This window comes from Pelodiscus sinensis, chromosome 13, assembly GCF_052426305.1.
Source record: "Pelodiscus sinensis isolate ZL-2025 chromosome 13, ASM5242630v1, whole genome shotgun sequence".
NCBI classification, from domain to species: Eukaryota; Metazoa; Chordata; order Testudines; family Trionychidae; genus Pelodiscus; species Pelodiscus sinensis.
The window spans coordinates 20,334,447-20,352,066 of record NC_143064.1 but is presented as its reverse complement, the minus strand read 5'-3'; the positions used below and the strand labels follow the sequence as shown (position 1 = coordinate 20,352,066).

At 45.1% G+C, this 17,620-nt stretch overlaps 1 protein-coding gene across 2 annotated transcripts in view; it reads left to right on the top strand.

The window, feature by feature from the left end:
- The first annotated feature begins 665 nt into the window (after positions 1-665).
- LOC102458959 (synaptotagmin-like protein 2) overlaps positions 666-17,620 on the top strand; it is a 71,306-nt gene continuing 54,351 nt past the window's right edge. The window contains exons 1-2 of one of the 2 annotated variants that reach the window (XM_075940955.2): positions 666-973; positions 4,208-4,344. The gene's annotated coding sequence lies outside the window, so the exon portion shown is untranslated. The remainder of the gene's footprint in view (positions 974-4,207; positions 4,345-17,620) is intronic. The other variant, XM_075940954.2, reaches the window with a different exon arrangement.

Sequence of the window (17,620 nt, the reverse complement as noted above, 5' to 3'; positions counted from 1 at the left end):
TAAAGGGAAACTAGCTAGGGATTGATTCTGCAACCAAATGAATGAGTTGATCTACTTGCATGAGTAATTGCTATTGAATTGGACCAATAGCCAGTATTCCTCACTAAAATATAATGCTGAAAAATGTCAAAGTTGCTGAGATGTGGATTTAAAAATCTCAGCCTGAATGAAGAACTGTGTTTTTAAGTAATATTTAAAGTGTGGGGGGGGGGTGGGGGGGGGGCCGTGGATTTCTGACCCACCCACTGTGGAGGAGACCCATTGTCATACCCCTCAAGGAGGACTGGCTGGGAACCCTTGGTCCTTCTTTTGCTTGTGACTATTCATTGTGCCAAGGGTAAAAACATTGTTAACTTATAGTAATGCCATTAAGGTCCCCTTTGTTATCCCTTAGACTCTGTGTGACTATTTATGGGAACCCCCCAGGCAGAGGGGTGGGGTCGCGCTTGTAGAGCTCAGTGCCTGGAGCACCTCAACTCTTGCCTCCAAGCTCATGGTGCACCCAGCGCTTTACTAGGCACAGTGGGGCTGGGGTATCAGTACACTGGTGCGCCACTCTGCAGGAGGGGCCTGTTTCGGGACCTGGGGCAGTGGGCGGGGGTTGTAGCCGGGCAGAGAACCTCGGGATTTGCAGCTCCCTGGTGGAGGCTGGCTTGGGGGGCGGGCACGTGTGGGGATCTGGGGTGAGTCACCATGTTACGATCCAGGCCAGGTTTTCAGGCTGGCTGGGGCTGCTTGGGCTAGGGGCTGGCGATGAGCTCCGTGCCGCTGGCCCCTGGCCACAGCCGCTGGCCCGGTCCCTGGGCGGGGATCCAGGCCGGCTTTTACAAGGCGCTGGAGTCTAGGTGCAAGCCGTGTGCGGGGCAGGACGGGCGCGGGCTCCGGGCCGGGTTTGCCGGCTGCCCGGGGGTGTGCGCTGCGCCCGGAGCTTAGCCCGCTGCCGGGGTTCCCCTGGGAGAGCCGCGCCAGCCAGGTAAGAGACCCCGCGTGCCCCGACACTCTATCCCGGCTTCCCCGGGGCGGGCACCCCGCGTGCCCCGACACTCTATCCCGGCTTCCCCGGGGCGGGCACCCCGCGAGCCCCCTGCGCTGGCTGCAGCTGCCCGGGCCAGTGGGGGCGAAGATGCGTCCGAGCTGCGCCAGGCTCGCTGGCTGCCCCCTCAGCCTGCGCTGCTCACGTTTGTCTGCAGTCAGGGGATCTGCGGGGCATCCCCCCCCTTACTGTCTGTCCGCTTGGGCGCACGGGGCAGCGCCTGGGGCGCCCTCCACTCCTGTGCCGCCTGTGCAGACTGGGTGCCAAACGGCCCCGAATCAGACCCTTGCAAGCGTGTCGTGCTCGCTTCGCACACGTGTAAACGCTCCCCGAGGTTCAAGGACGTGCAGAACCGGCCCCTTTCGGTGTGGTCCTCTCTCGTTTCCCCTCGTGTGGCCTGTCCTGTCGTTAGGTGCATGCCCGCAACCCGGATCTCAGGATCAGGGCCTTCACTTACCTGTTTCCCCTTCCCCTCTTAGGTTGTTTTCTTTCTATGTGAGTGGCTCTTACTGCAACAAGAGAGAGAAAAATAGGTGTAAAGGCAGGAGGATGTGTTTGTAAAACTACAGAAATGGGAATTCAAAAGCACTTTATGAAAGTATCTTATAACTTGTTTGTTTTATGGCTGGCTAGACTAATTATGTTCATGAACAACTTTTTCCTTTGAAGACATATATGGACAGATCCAGCTACCAGAACCCTGATCCCAGTTCTGCAGCTGCCTTGCTGTCTCAGAGTTGTAGTAAATCTAGTTTCTGACCAGCCCCAAACTTTATGGGGATTAAAGAGGTTGAAACTGAAGTCCATTTTCTTGTTCCACCTCACTCATCTCTCACCATAATTAATGTGCACTGAACACAGCCTATTTCTTTGCAAAGTTTAGGTTGCCTTTTGATAAGTATTAAAAATTACAATCCAGGAGACATGGCCAGAAAATTAAAGTGAGTGCTGCCAGTCTCTGAGTTACTAGCAGAAAGCTGGAGACATTCTGCTATCTGAAAGTTAGCAATCTAAACTGAAATTAATGTTGCATCTGGGGAAAGGGGAAGAACATGGGAGGGGGGAACAAACCAAACCAATCCACTTGTAAACAAAGTAGGAAGAGTGTATTAATCACTAGGAAAAAGGTTGAATTTTAATGCCAACAACCCCTCCCCCTGCCACTATCTAATTACCGCCCAATCCTATCTAAGATGAACATGTGATGCTGGTGCATCTGCAAAGTAATGTTGGTTTTAATACTTATGACACTGTGGTTTAACAACTCCTGTCTTGTGGAGATCAGAGATACAGGTTAAGGGGCCTGATCAACAGCAAAGTAGCTTTGTCAGCAGTTCCACCCTTGGTCCAGAATGCAGAACCATTTTGCTCTCTAATGTAAGGAAATATTTTGAAGATGGGTCAGGCAGACTTGCATGAAAGGAATTACAATTGGGATTAGCAAAAAAGTCAAGTCTCCTTGCAAGCAAAAGTATCTAATTTAACAAGGAAGATGGGGCTGATTCTGGCCCCTGCAGGCTGTTCCAGGACCACAGTAAGTATGGACTCAGCAGGATATGGCTGCTGTAAATGTCCTACCCTCTCCGTCACAGGCTCCCATGCAGGGGTTATGTGAAAGGTGAGCGTGTCTGTGTGATTTGTGCTGTGCAACTGTGCAATCCACAGTCTTCATGGGGAGGCTGACCTAAATTAGAGCACCCCCAAAACTGCTCTAATTTATGCCAGAAGCCTTTTTATCCCTGTTAGCTGCCTAAAATCTGTCTATTGGAAAGATGGCTTTAATCTTTAGTTTTAGAAGTTGATTATGAGAATCTATTAGACGTTTAACTGTGCTCATGTGTGAGAGAGTTGGTTTGGCACTCTTGTTTTTGCCTGCATTTTCACTTGTTACCAAAAAAATGTTGGTTTACAAATCCTGATGTACCCTGAGGCAGTGTGATTCAGTGCATAAAGATGGGAAATCGGCACTCCAGGGCTCTATTCTCTGATCTACTGCTGTCTTGCTGCATGACATTTGTCAACTTCTAACCATGCCAGATATTGCCCAATGTAAAGTGCATTGAGCTGAACAGATTAAAAGCACTACATAATTGCAAGGTGGTGTTAAGATGCATTTGATTATAATAGTATTGTCACTGTTATGTATAGACAGTCTCATTGCATACTTTGACAATCCACAATAGTACATATTTATATGATGTATGTGAGGTAAGAAACTGTATCATAAAAGAAAAGCACAGTATAGGTCCTCTCCCGCTTCCATTTAGATTAATGGGAATCTGCCCATTATCTTGACTGGGATTAAAATTAGTCCCTATACAATTTTATATTGTTGCCAGTTCTAAATGCATCATCATTGTACCAGACCACTGTTTTCATGTCGTTGGTTTTTGATCCCTCTTGAACGTGGTCAGAAGTACAGACACATGAATTTTCATCCAATTAAATCATACCACTTAAATAAAACTTACTTTCATGAGTCGTGTTGTCAAGGCTTTTGGCCATCAGTTATAAAGCATATGTCCAGTATCAAGAATAAGATTTAGGCAAGCATGATTGCCGGGGAAAAAAACAAACAAAACATTCAACAACAACCACTCCCCACCCAAAAAAGCCCCATATGTGCATTTGGAATAACATTCCGGGTCCCTTTTAGGAAGAGACAAAGAGATTTTTTTTTTATAAAGTAGGTGGATCTTCCTGATAGCTACATCAATAGATATTTGGAAGGGACATTGTCCAGTGCACCTTCTTGTTGTTTTCCTGCTTTGCACTGTTTCAAAAATTTCTTAGAACCTGGAGTAAAAAAACATTTTTCCCTCTGAATTTCTCGTGCTCCTTTTGTCTTCGTTTTCCCAGGCCTCCCCTCTATCCTATGATCTTTAATTCTTCTGGCCCTGTTTATTTACTTCCTTGTTCATGTGCCATTGTTGCTGATAAATGCCAGCACAGCTCTAAGAGTAGGGCTTGTTAATTTCTGTTCCCTCTGCAGCTGATCTTTCTATGTGAACAATAGTTCTGTATGAGTAATGTCTATTTTTGACTTTTCTCATTTATTTTATAAATAATCATGTCTTTGTTTCTTAAATGGTGAATATCATATTTAGATTCAAGCTCACATCCCTGACCAGATCATACGGGCCATTTTGTACCCTCTGCTTCTGTGCATAATAGGGTCAGAGCACTGAAGGAACCAGGGGAGTTCTGCATATGGTGGTGTTCTTCACTTCCCAAACCTCACAAATGATAACTTTGGATGGGGGGCAGGACTCCGTGAGCATGGCCCAGATGTAGCAGGACACCAACATTTTGTAAGTTCATAGTGACTCGGTCAACATTTAAGATGCTCATACTCCATTTCTGCCTCCATGTGTGTAACCCCTCTTTTTCAGGGGCAAGAAGGGCTACGGGTCTAGGAGATACTCCTCTGAAAGGCTGTGTCCAGACTCAGGGTTTTTTTCGGGAAAAGTAGCCTTTTTCCGAAAAAACTTCACCTGCGTCTAGACTGCAGCCGCGTTCTTTCGAAATTAAATCGAAAGAACGCGGCTTTTCTTTCGACGGCGGTAAACCTCATTTCACGAGGAAGAACGCCTTCTTTCGAAAGTGCTTCTTTCGAAAGAAGGCGTTCTTGAATGTAAATAGGGCTTCTTCGAAAGAGAGCATCCAGACTCACTGGGTGCTTTCTTTCGAAAAAGCGGCTTGCAGTCTAGACATAGCCAAAGAGTCTTCCACAGATTCCTCATGGATTTTGGGAGGGATGTGCTGCTTTTGAGCATTGAAACTCTTCCTTCCTTCTCTCCTCTTCTATGGAAGAACCCCACAAAGAAGGGCTCCCTGAATTGCTGGTCTCCTACATGGTTCCAGATGGATCTGTAGTGTCAGGAAAAATCTGTGGTTGGTTGGTTTGTTTTATGTGTGAGTGTTTTACTCTAAGGCAGTGGTTTTCAAGCCATGGTCTGTAGACCCCTGTCCGCAAACTGTCTAAGATTTCCAAAAGGTTCTGCATCTCAATTTGAAATTTTTTAGGGGTCTACAAATAGAAAACATAAAAAATAAACCATGACCCCACGCTATTTCTCCATTTAACTAACCCACAACATTGAATCTTTTTTTTTTTCATAGTTCGCAAGTAGGCCGCCCTTAGAAGATACACAATAAGGCACAACAAGGACAGTGTGTTCATTGGAGGGCAGGCATATTTTGATTGCTTTTTAAAATCAATACTGTTATCTACAACTCAAAAGATTACAGGAATAATGGAGCAATAACAAATTATCTAAGTAACAGGGTAGCCAAGTCCAGGTGAATAAAAGCCCATTCTGCTCTGGTTAGTGAACTGCAAATCTGCACACAGGTAAGAACTGATCTTGTTGATTGTGAAATCAAAATTAAATAATCTTTCATAGCTTAACTCTAAAGGAACAGCCTTTTGGGGGGGGGAAAACATTATAAATCAGGACAACAATTTACTGGAATTCACTTTCAGTGGTTATCCCGTTACACTGACAGATATGCCTCTTGAGTACAGGCAGTCCCCGGGTTACATGGATCCGACTTACATCAGATCCCTACTTACAAACGGGGTGAGGCAACCCCGCACTAGCTGCTTTCCCCCAGCAGACCAGGGAGACGCGGAGCGGCTTTTCTCAGCAGACACCTCAGCTTGAGAATAAAGGACTGAGGGAAGTGAGGTGTGGGAGAATAAAACTGAGCTCTGGAGAAATGTTTGGCTAGAGTTTCCCCTACAATATGTACCAGTTCCGACTTACATACAAATTCAACTTAAGAACAAACCTACAGTCCCTATCTTGTACGTAACCCGGGGACTGCCTGTACTTGAATAAGCTCACCTCATAGCAAGCTGTTCAACTTGAGCACTTACACCCTTAGATGATACCCCTGTGTAGAACAAATTTGCACAATAATGCACAACATCCAGAATATCTCACAGTTTGCCCTTTGGTACAACTGTACATCCTTTGCACTTACGATACCTCAGCACCCTGGGTCAGCTGTCACTGGGGCAGGAGTTGTGTAAGTATGGGCAGAATCTGGAATCTGTCTCCTGTTACTTTGTGGGAAGAGAAATCCAAGCCAGTGGAGCTAGGTCCTAAAATACAGAATGGGGGAAGAGTTTCACTGTTTCATACTTCCCTGTTGGTGGCGCCTTCCTGGATGTTCTGTACATGTTCCGGGAGCATAAAGGAGAAAGGCAGTTTTGGTCTCATCACCATCATCTGCTGCAGTTTCTCTGTCCATATATTGAAACCTGCCCAAGGGCAGATTTGGGACAGCATTTGTGGAGAACACCAACGATCATAGCTGGTAATGGACATGCACATCCATGGATAAGAGCTTGGGAAGCAGGATGTTATAGACTTCTGTAAACATAACCTGCACTACAAGATCTCCCTCAGCAATCCCTTGCTGCAGAGAGCCAATTCAGAGGAAACTGGCCAGGCTCATGTCAGAGTTAGCATTGGGATTTGACTCTATTGTAGGCTTCTCCATGGAAGGGAACAGTAGTCCTGGTCAAGTTTTGCACTGCAATAGTAAGTTAGGTCAGTAGGAGGAACTGAAGGCAGAATTTTGGCCACTGCCATTCAAATAAAGGGTTTGGAGGAGGACAACTTTCCAGGTGAATACTCAGAAATAAAGAAATGTTGTTCACTGACACAGGTGAACTTGTGATCTGAAATGTCCGGTTCCCCTGTATCCCTGGAAAATTAATGTGTGCCCCTGGGGTTATGAAGCTGTAAAGAGCACCTTGGCTAGACAGAAAAGTCATACCAGTTGTTCAACTTCAGTTGGTTACTAAACTGATTTCAGCTGGTTGTAGTCCCTGTTTGAATTTCAGCTTCATTTACATCGGAAACTTCAACATCTAAAGCAAACTGAAATAAGGGTCCATATGGGATTGTACCAGTTTACCTAAACCTGTTTAAAATCACGTCTTTGGTAGGGATATAAGTGACTAGTTGACTAGTGATGCGACTGGTCGCTTTCCCCTACCCCCTTTTTGCCTCTATCAGAGAGAGAGACAGCAAAAGGGGGGAGCAGGAGCTGGTGCTGGGGGAAGCCGGATTAAAAGTCAGTTCCCCCTGGCACCGTATCTGTGGGGGCAGGGGAGGTAGAGGCACAGGGGAAACAGCGCGAGTGGGAACTGTAGCAGTCTCTGTTCGCACCATTTCTGCTGCAATTCTGCTTTTTAAATGTACAAGAGCCCCAGTGGTGCTCTTGTACATTTCAAAAGGAAGCCCCGCAGGGAGCGCAGGGCCAATGGGCAACTCCCGCTGGCCCCGTGCTCCCTGCCATGCCTCAGCCTTTGAAATGTACACGAGCCCTGGTGGGGCTCATGTACATCTAAAAAGCAGAAGCCCCACAGTTGGCCTCACACTCCCTGCGGTGCCTGCTGGGGCTCTTGTATATTTCCAAGGTTGAAGCACTGCAGGGAGCGCTGAGCCAGTAGGAATCCCCAGCTGGTCCCATGCTCTCTGCAGGGCTTTCTTTTGAAACGTGGGGCTCTTGTACATTTCAAAGGCTGAGATGCCACAGAGAGCATGGGGCTTCTGCGTTTGAACTGTAGCAAGAGACCAGCAGCAGGAAATCCCATCGACTGTTTGATTAGTTAATCTACCTTTAGCGTCTTTAGTTAAGTTAGTGTAGCTTCCTGGTATAGACAAAGCCTTAATGTGGGGACAACTTGACCTTTACTCCATAAGGAATATTGCTCCTTATTTAGCATTTTGAAATCGAGTCCGATCCTTTCATGTAGTGTGAGCTGTTCTGCCCCTTCAGATGTTGTCGATTGCACTTGAGTGGATGGATTCTTAATTTGGGCACCTTTGGAACACTGAGGAAAGGAAGGAATGGGACTAATTGTTTTGTTTTTCCCTATTCTTGGCTAACAAGCACTGCCAAAAATGTTTCTCTGGCTAGCTCTCACCATCCAGCCTATTGATCAAATGAAACCTGCTCCAGTGAATGAATGCATGATTGACTCTGTGTTTGTATTGGAGAGTTATGTTAAAGCTAGAAAAAGGGTATCCAAACAGAGCTGATTTGTTCAAATGTATTCCCATGTACGGATTTGTTTTCTCACAGAAGGCAGCATGCTAGGAAAGGGTGTAACCATAGCTAATTGGATTACTGTAAACAAAATTTCATTTCACTGGCTCACAAATCTGGGATATGCAAGGTAAGAAATGAAAATGAAAATGTTTGTGTGCTTTTGAAGCCTTAAATATTTTGTCTGTTCAAAACCTAAACCAGAACTAGGTCTGGACCCAACTCCAGAACTGAACACTCTTAAAATTTGGAAGGGGAGTGAGTGGTTTAAAAATCCTAAATCAGTTCTAGATCTGAGCTTTGCTGTTGCTCCCTTTCATAACCACAAAGCTGCCACATCACCATTTTGGGATCTGGATCAGCTCTGGGACAGAACTTTGCATGTTGGGTTCACCTTTTGCTGAAATTCTTTGTAACAGATTTGTCACTGAGAGCTTATTTTCATAACCTTTAAAAGGAATCCAACCTTTAAAAGGAATCCTACCTCTCAAGTGTAGCTCACTTCATCACTTGTTTTAAGTCCTAGGTACTTGTGCACCACCAACTTACCTGTGCAACTAAAGTATCCGCTTTTTTTCATTGTTGTTTACATCACAAATTCCTGTGCACCCTAACTTTGCTGCATAAATAACTTTGTGTGTGTGTCTGAGGTCTTTGTATCACATTGTGTCCCACGTTTTAGAACTTAGCAAGTTGAGAGGAGTGGAAAGAACTGGCCCCTAGGATTTTTAGCTTGCGTGACCTCCAGCATCATTAGAAGTAGCCAAAAAGGTGGGTTTTTTTTGTTGTTGTTGTTTGGTTGGGTTTTTTTGTAAGAAAATTTGGCTACCACTTTGAGGCCCTTACTGAATGCTGATTCTTAGGCTTTGTGTATGCTTACTGGAAGATTGGTGCTGTGGGCATCGATTTCCTGGGTGTGTGTGTGTCAAATTAGCAGGTCAAATGAAGACCTGCTAAATTGATTGCTGATCACGCTCCCATCAACTCCGCTACTTCACCAGGTCGAGAAGAGGAAGGGGAGTTGATGGGAGAGTTTTTCACATTAACCCTCCACAGTGGAGATGCTGCAGTAAATCAAACTGAGGTTTGTAGACTTCAGCTATGCTATTTATATAGCTGGAGTTGCATACCTTTTTAAATTCATCATTGCCCCAGTGTAGACCTGGCATTACTTGCTGAAGAGTTTGGTGGGATGAATTTATGCAATGACAGAGGCTTAACTGCACTGTGGTTTTAATGCCTTGGTTCATGTGACCCAGTCTTTGATTGTCAAGTAGTTACTATGTCATTGAGCTCCTAACAAATGAGGGAAGGGACTGACTGTGTCATGCTAAAGGAAACAAAGGCCAATCCTTCTGGGTGTGGAGCAGCCCTGCGGTGTACAGGTGTCTGTAGGAGGTCAGGAAAAAGTCAAGAGTTGAAATGAACAACTATTCTCCTCCTTCCATCCTGCAGTTCCATCATTAGAAGGAGTCTGTAATTTACATTATCATGTTTTCTTTAAAGATTGCACAGTAAAGAGGATTCAGACTGCGTTTAAAATGGATAAATAGAGTATGGACAAAGAGGAGGGGACAAGTCCACAATACAGGAATGTGAGATGATTTGCCTAATACGTGCCTGCCTTCTGCAGTGGTTTGAATGAATCATTCCTGGGCTTTGCTCTGATCTCACCTGCAGATATTTTCCTAGCTCATTTTCTTTTGTTTTTGACACAACCTTTTCCAAGTTGCCTCACAAATAAACAGCGTAGGCAGTTTAAAGGGCAGCTACTGCTCTCTGAAGCACTTACAAAAAAGGCAAGCATGCATTTAGTGTGAGGATATGTTTTTTCTTCTTTAGTGAAGAGCAACATGATAAATGTGTATAATGTGAGGGAAAACAAGATGTTTCCATAGTGGAAGAGTTTAAGTGGAATGAAATGGGGGCTTGACTGCATGGGGTGATCAGGGCTGGATCACGATTAGAGCCCTACCAAATTCATGGCCATGAAAAATGCATCATGGACTGTGAAATCTGGTCTCTTGTATGCTTTTACCTTAAACTGTACGATTTCATGGGAGAGACCCCTCAAATTGGGGGTCCTAACCCAAAAGGGAGTCAAAGATATTTTAGGGGGATCACAGTATTGCCACCCTTACTTCTTCATTGCCTTCAGAGCTGGGCATCCTGAGAGTGGTGGCTGTTGGCCAGGCATTCATCTCTGAAGGCAGCGTCCTGCCAGCAGCAGCTCAGAAGTAATGGTGACTATATCCTACCACATAGGTACTGACTTCCCCTCTAGCCAAGTGGAGCTTGATTTCCGCCTCCCCGCCGCCCTCTCTGTCCACCACCACTTCTACTTCATCTCTTCCCATTCCTCTTCTGCTGCCTCCTGTTTCCATTCCATCACTTCCCCCAAGTGCGCTGTATCCCCAATCCTTCCCTTCCCTCCCAGAGTGTCCTGAGTGCTGCCAAAGAGCTGTTTTGCTGTTGGCAGGAGACGCCGGAAGGGTGGAGTAGAAGTTGGTCAGCGGGGCTGCCAGCAGATGAGAAATGCTAGAAGGATAGAAGGCAATACTCATGGAGTTGGCACATATGCCCTACCATGCCACTGTTATGTCTACACTGCTGCCTTTAGAGCTGGGTAGTCAATGGCTGCTGCTTACTGAGAGCCCAGCACTGTAGGCAACACCATAAAAATAAGAGGTGGCAATCCCATCCCATCCCATCCTTCTGCATTGCTGTTTGCAGTGGCTCTGCTTTTCTGCTGCCCAGCTCTGAAAGCAGCATGGCTACCAAAGCAGTGCAGAAGAAAGGCTAGCAGTACAACGGTCCCCCTGCAATAACCTTCCAAACTCCCCACAACTCAGGGGGAGAGGGAGGAGGAGCCCTACAATTACAACACATTGAAATTTGCCATTTTTAAAATCTAAGGACCATGAAATTTACCAAAATGGACCTAGAATTGGGTAGAGCCCTACTCCTTATGAGACCAAGGGACTTAAAAATACTACCAAAGGATAAAAAAATAGTCATTGCAAGGTGCTAGGAGGAGTGTCTTCTGCAAAACCTTTGGATTTACACCCCCAAAATAAAACGTCTCTGAAAAGTCCAGAAAATGTCTGTGTAGGGTGCAGTGTAGGAAGAGAAGAGCACTATCTGACTTGAAAGTTTGTCTGCCTCACCACAAGGAGTTAGTCCACATTGTGTAGTGAGCATTGTATAAACTTTCCCATCCAGCCTTCTTGCTTACAGTGCACCTTAACCTTCATTTAGACCCCACTCTCCCTGCCCCACTTCCACCTTGTGTCCCTTTTATCTACAGGGGATTCCACACTGTAGATTGGATAGATGAGAGACAGAACAGACTTAGTCATGTAGCACATGAGGGTTGCTACAGTAATGGCAGACTCTTTAAAATACTGATATTCTCTGCTGCATTTGGGACATTACCATACATATTAAAGGGATACAAAGTAAACCTCTACTATCCCCTATGGGCAGTGCTTGTTTGGTTGTGTTCTGACAGCATACACTTACAATGAACTACATCCTGTAAAAGCTTTGCAAATATTCCCCACCTATGAAGTAAACAGAACTCTCAAATATTTAAACTAAAGCATCCAATTAACAGTTTATTAACAGAAAATGTTATTTGCTTTATTGGTTTTCGTGGACTCTGGTTCACCTTTTCCTGAGACTTTTTTTATTTGAGTCATTAATACGTTTAAATTAAAATAAGACCATTCTCTTTAATTTAACCCTATAAGGTCAACATATACCTTTTTATAATAAAAGAACCAAGAATTATCCACTGAAATTTAGAAGGCAACATTTGAAAATGATAAAAAGGAATTCTATGTAATATATCTATGTAAAATTAACCAGCAGAATATTCTGCCACAAATCATCATTGAAAGGCAGAGATGAGTAGACAAGTTAAACTACATAAGATACACATTTATCGGGGATATATATCCTCATGATTCATTTATATCATATGATGAACACTATCTGATGTGTTAAGAAACGTATTCCTAATGCAGAATTGTTCTTTACTATATTTCTTCCACAGTTTTCAGAAGTGTCGGGAACTAGTTGTTAAAGTTTGAACTAGATGGACTATTAGCATGATTCATTATGGCAGTTCCCATGTTGCTATGATCATTTGAGCAAGAGCTGTGCAAATAACTTTTTTTTTTTAAGTTCATCACTAGGCATTCCAAAATATTCAGGGGTGAAGGGATTGTTTAGGGTGGACATGAAATGCAAATTTTTCAGTTTGAAATGTTTTCATTTGGGTTAATTAAAATGTGTTGTTTTGAATTTCACTCTTTTAACTGTTCTTAATAAATATGTAGTTTCTAAAATGTAGAATTCCTTTGGGTTTGTTTGGTTTTTTTTGACATGAGCAATTTGGCGATGCCAGTACAATTACAAAATGTTTAATTGATATTAAATCTGTTTCCTCCCACCTCCCCCCCAAAAAAAAGTTTTGGTTGATTAATTTAATCAGTTCTAACATGAGTGTGGTCAGTGAACACCCTTTATAAGCTGTTTACAGTGATGGATGTCTCAGAGGGAAAGCCCTATTAGTCTATAACTTTAAAAACAGTGAGAAGTCCTGTAGTATCTTAGGATATGTCTATACTACGGGACTAGGTCAAATTAAGGTCTTCAGCTACGCAATTAACGTAGTTGAAGTTGAAGTCTAAGCAGCTTAACTCGACTTTTGGTGCTGGCCACACTGCTGGAAGTTGAAGGGAGAATACTCTCCCTTCATCTTACTCCTCATGAAGTGAGGGTTACAGGAGTCAGAATAAGAAGTCCTTCATCTAAACTTTATTTTAAAAGAACAGCTTACTGTGCAGATGTGCACTATTTCAGAATAACGTGCATTATTCCAAAATAATGCCGCTGTGTAGACATAGCCTTAGAGATTAACAAAAATATATATAGTTTTATGAGCAAAACCATGATGGAGAAATTTATTTCTATTAATTTGGATTACTTTCTAATAACTCTTGATATGATGGGTATACAATGGAAGACAGTGCTGAAACTGAGTCCATCCATTAACTGAGTCCAAGTTAATGCTCTTGTCTAGTAAAATGGTGCAAAAGGCCTCACTTTTTTTGTAACATGAATAGTTGTGAGACTGAAAAACCATTGATCCGGTCAGAAGTTCATTTCTTTATTGGTGCCTCCTTGTTTACCCATCATTGTGTTGTCAGTGGGAATGACAAAGTGGGTCTCATACAATTCCTGTTGCATACAGAAGGTATATTTTAAAAATATCCATGGGGTAAAGGTAAATTACTCTGCTGCAGGAGTTCCATTTTGAGATTGGTAAACTTGAACAATCAAAGCCTGAACAGAAGTAACTCTGAAAGATGACCTATCTTCACAGGTAGGCCTTGACCAACATAGAAAAGGTAGAGCTGTGGAACTCCATTACAGTTAATGCATAAGCGAGAGGAGAGTTGTGTTCATTGTTTCTAATCCAATAACCTTTCAGAAAACTATTGCACTTAAGCCATCTTCTGCACACTCACCTACAGCCAATCTTTGTTTGCCAAGAATGAGGTGGCTCCGTCACTACTGATGATGATGAATTATTTTAAGACCAATATTGTGCATCTCTGTGGAGCATTCTACCTGAAGATGTCAAAAGCACTTTAAACATACGATTAAGCCTTAGAACATCCTGGTGTAGTGCCACAAAATGAGGAGGGAAGACCAGTACAGAGAGTGAGCCACACAATGAGGGTAGGTCTATGCAACAGGTAAACACTTATGGCTGGCCTGTGTCAGTTGACTTGGGCTCCAGCCTGAGCCTAAACATCTACCCTGCAATTTCGCAACCTAAGCCTGGTAACCTGAGTCAGTTGATATGAGCCAACCACATGAGTTTAATTGCTGCATCGACACACCCTGAGTCAATGATAGCATTTTGAGTAGAATATAGATAGTCTGACTCCAGACCTGTGCATTACCCAGTAGATTGGCTTTACCTAAGACAATAAGAAGGAATTATGCATGGGCCATTGGTGCAGCTGGGGCTGAGGGAGGCAGGACTCCAGCCCCACCTACAGCTCTGCCCCCTTTGCTGAGGTCCTGCCTCCCATGGGGAGGGGTGGGACAGTGTGCCAAGCATGCTCACCCCCTGGGAGGTGGTGAAGCAAGGCAGCATGCCGAGCATGCCCCAGACTCCCAGAGCACTGGGGAGGGGAAGAGAGAAGAGGGAGCATGTATGCGCAGTGCAGTTCCCCCACACCACTGGAGCACAAGGGGAGGGAGGCCGGCCCCGTGGTTTCTGCCTCCCTGGCCTGGAGCATGGGGAGGGTGGGTGTTAGGGGCAGCAACACTATGCCTACAGCAGGCATTCTGGGGGCAGAATGTGGGTGGGGACAGGCTGGTGGGTTGGGAAGGCAAAGCCTTCTCCTGCCTAAGCCACCAGAAGCCCATTAAGTTATGTGTATTAGAACCAAAAATAATCCTAGCAATGGTATTTGTCTATTACAATAAATATTTCTGGTCTGTATTTGGGGGGAGGAGAGAGATAGCATGCTTTCCATTTCACTAGCATCCTAAGAGGATGTTGAACAGCGATTATCAAAATTAGCTATTTTTGAATTAGCCGGTCCAGATAACTTGCAAGAGTTTTAAAAGAGCTGGCTAAGTTTTAATGTTAAAAACTAGGGAACTTCCAGAAGACTCAAAGAATGCTAATATTATACCAAAATTTAAAAAGGGTAAACAGGGTGACCCAAGTAGACATAGGCTTGGCAGTTAGACATCAATCCCAAGCAAGATAATGGGAAAGCAGATCCTGGACTCAATAAAGAATTAAAGGAGGGTAACTAATGTCATTCAACATGGATTTTTGGAACATAGATTTTGTTAAACCTACTTTTTTAAGATAACAAGTTTGGTTGATAAAGGTAGCAGTGTTGACATAATATACTTTAGATTTCTGTAGCACATTTGGCTTGGTAATACATGGCATTTTGATTAAAAAAACTAGAAAGATATAACTAACATGACACATGAAATGATTAAAAGCTAATCTGGGTCTCAATGTAACTATAAATGGGGAATTATTGCATGCGTATATTTCTAGTGGGATTGGTTTTTGGTCTTATGCTTTTTAACTTTTTTTTTCTTTTATTAATGATCTGAAAGAAAGCATGAAATAATCACAGACAAAGTCTGCAGATTACACACAAATTGGGGTCGTGGTAAATAATGAAAGAACAGGCCACTGATATGAAGCATTCTAGATAGCTCTAAACTGGGGGAGAGGGTTCAGAGAGGAGCTACGAGAACGATTAAAGCATTAGTAAATATGCCCCATAGTGACAGACTCAAGGAGCTCAATCTGCTTAAGTTAACAAAGAGAAGGTTAAGGGATGACTTGATTAGTCTCGAAGTCAGGGGTTCCCAAACTTTTTGACATGGGGACCAGTAAATCCATTCACGAGCTTTTGGAGGACTGGTAACATTTATTTGCATATTCATTAAGCAACCGATGAATATTTAAATGAGTTGATTCTGGTCCTCCCAAAGCCCCCTGTGCCAGCTTTAGCAAAGCTTTTGATACAGTCACCCACAGTATTCTTGCTAGCAAGTTAAGGGAAATATGGATTGGAGAAATGGACTGTAAGATGGATAGACAGCTGGCTAGACCAGGATTTCCCAAACTTTTTACTTTAGTTGGAACCTGTTTTTTTCCAGTACTGTTTTTTGCAGCCCAAAAATATAAATGCGTATTAAAAAAAGAATTAAAAATGAATAAATATTCAGTGTTTCACTCAGCTGCATCCTCTGCCCAGCCTGGGTCAGGGCTTGGGGGACTCGATGCCACATGGGTACTCCAGGAGGCGGAAGCAGGAGCAGATTGGGGGTAGGGTATCTGGCTAGGAGGGAGGGTGCAAGGAAGGGTAGAGTTGCCAGGTGTCCGGTTTTGTACCAGACAGCCTGGTATTTGAGGGTTCTGCCCGGGAAACAAATTGAGAAAATACTGGACATATAAAATGTCCAGTATTTTCTAATTAGGTAAGTTTTATTATAATTAGGTGTATCAGTCCATAGCTGCAAACTGCCTGGCTGGTAAATATGCTCAGGCTGTGTGAGTGTGTCTACCAGCCAGGCAGTTCGCAACTACTTTAGGGAAGGTATGGGGGGGAGGCAAAATGGAATCCCCGGGGCGAGACTCACTCGTGTGCACGAGTGTGCATATGCCCAGGTCAATCTTGCTTCCCGCCGGCCAATTCGCTCCTCCTTCTTCCCCCCCCCCCCCCATTTCTCCTCCCAGTCTCCCCCATCCAGCCCTGCTTCCGGTAGCCGGTTCCTCCCCGCCCCCCACCGATCTCTCCTGGCCAGCCCCGCTCCTCCCAACAACCCCCCCAACCAGCAGCTGAATCTGGACGCCAGTTCTGACTTACATACAGATTCAACTTAAGAACCCCAGGCATCCCCAAGTCAGCTGCTGCTGAAACTGATCAGCAGCTGATTCCAGGAAGCCCGGGGCAGAGCAACTCTGCCTCAAGCTTCCTGTAGTCAGCCGCTGGTCAGTTTCAGCAGAGGCTGACTTGGGGATGCCTGGGGCAGAGCAGCTTGGGTGCTGCTGGGTTGGTCCAGTAGCGCGGCCGCTCCTCGGCGCTACTGGACCAACGCAGCAGCACCCCAGCTGCTCTGCCCCAGGCGTCCTGATCCAGCCGCTGCTGAAACTGATCACCGGCGGCTGAATCAGGACTCCTGGGGCAGAGCAGCTGGGGTGCTGCCGGGTTGGTCCAGTAGCGCCAAGGAGTGGTGCTGCGGGACCAACCGGCAGCGCCCCACCTGCTCTACCACAGGCCCCGGGCTTTGCTCCACATCTCCCTGGTCTGCTGGGGGGGGTCACTAGCTGCGTTCCCCCCCCAGCAGACCAGGGAGACGCGGAGCAAAGCGGCGGAGGACCCGGGCCGGACCGCGGCTCTTCCAGATCAGCGCCGCGGTCCGGCCCGGGTCCTCCGCGGCTTTGCTCAGCGTCTCCCTGGTCTGCTGGCTCCCCCAGCAGACCAGGGAGATGGGGAGCAGCTTTACTCGCCCTGGAGGAGGCGGGCGGCGGGACCTGCCGCTCCAGTCATCCGGAGCAAGAAAATCCCCATTCGTAACTGCGGATCCGACATAAGTCGGATCCGCGTAACTCGGGGACTGCCTGTATTGCATTTGCTTTCAAACACAGTACACTTTCCTTCTTTTTGTCCCAGGTATTTTCTAGCTGATGGAGGTGTTGTGATGTCTTTTACCTTCTTGGGCTCTACAGTGTGTAATTCTGTTACATTGTCAGAGGTTTGCTGGGGTGGGTGGAGGGAGCTAGAATAGATGACCTCTGTGGCATGTGTATTACCTTTTGTCGGTTTTGTTGTGTGTTTAGGCAGAGGCTGGAGATTATTTTGTGACAATGACATTTTCCCATATCTTTGTTGGATTAGTATGTGGAACTTCATATGCTCCACGTCCCATTTTGTTCCAGAAGGTGATGTGGTCCAG